The following is a 1,002-nucleotide window of genomic DNA, read 5'->3' as shown; positions in this document are numbered from 1 at the left end:
CCTCTTTCCTTTTTCTTTTTCTTTTTTTCGTTTTTTTTTTAAGAGCATCTCTTTCTTCTTGCCCTACATGAAAAGAAAGGAAGACTAAACTGGGAAATATTAAAGAACAAAAAGGTACTTTCTTCCCTATCATGACAGTTTGCTTTTTATGAAGAAGAAAGACTTACCAAAGGTTTTGGAGTACATATTACTGACCTAGGCAATCACATTTCAAATCAACAGTGACATTTAGGAGTTTATTCCATTTTATTTGCAGTTCCCAGATAGTCAGGAGGAACACAGCAATCCTCAGATTTGGGAAGGCCCTTTCCCCTCTCCTACCCTCACCAGAAAGGACTTCACAGCAACACTTAGAGCAAACGCACACATGCCACACGCTGGGCTGCTCCCTAGTCAGGAGCCTCCTCCCAGCACATCATGACAGGACCTGAGGGGGGTCAGAACTTCATTTATTCTGTGCATCCTGAATGCTTTAAGTTCTTTAATCTTTTATGCCTTCCCATATCCCCTTTAGTACCCTGCCTCCATACCATTCACTGAGCCCAGAAGAACCTCCAGAGACCAATGTGGAGGACTGATCTCACATCTGATGGCACTTTAATCCCCAACATAGACTGACTCAAGCCTTAAACCAAGAAGTGGAAGAGTCCTTAAAATTCTTTTCTGCAACATTTTCAGGGTCTCAAGGCACATCCTATGATCTCAGGAATCGTATGACAGAACCGTTATAAAAAAATATTTCATCTTACCAGATCCAGGGATTTCACACTTTTTAACTTAGTATTCAATTTCAACTGTTAATATCTCAAGAAAAGAAGAAGTTTCTGACCTGCACTGTCATTTGACATTTATTCAGATATTTTCATAGCCTTCCTTCATAGCCCTCTCCCTTCAAACATAAGTAATTCCATGCTCCCTTCCTCACGCATGTCAAAGCCAGTTTTCCCATGGCCTTGATCTTGATCAGTGCTGCTATTCTACAACCCCTCTAACTCTAAAAGT

The sequence above is a fragment of the Meleagris gallopavo genome, chromosome 7 (genome assembly GCF_000146605.3).
Source record: "Meleagris gallopavo isolate NT-WF06-2002-E0010 breed Aviagen turkey brand Nicholas breeding stock chromosome 7, Turkey_5.1, whole genome shotgun sequence".
Lineage (NCBI taxonomy): Eukaryota > Metazoa > Chordata > Aves > Galliformes > Phasianidae > Meleagris > Meleagris gallopavo.
Note: the sequence above shows the minus strand (reverse complement) of the source record.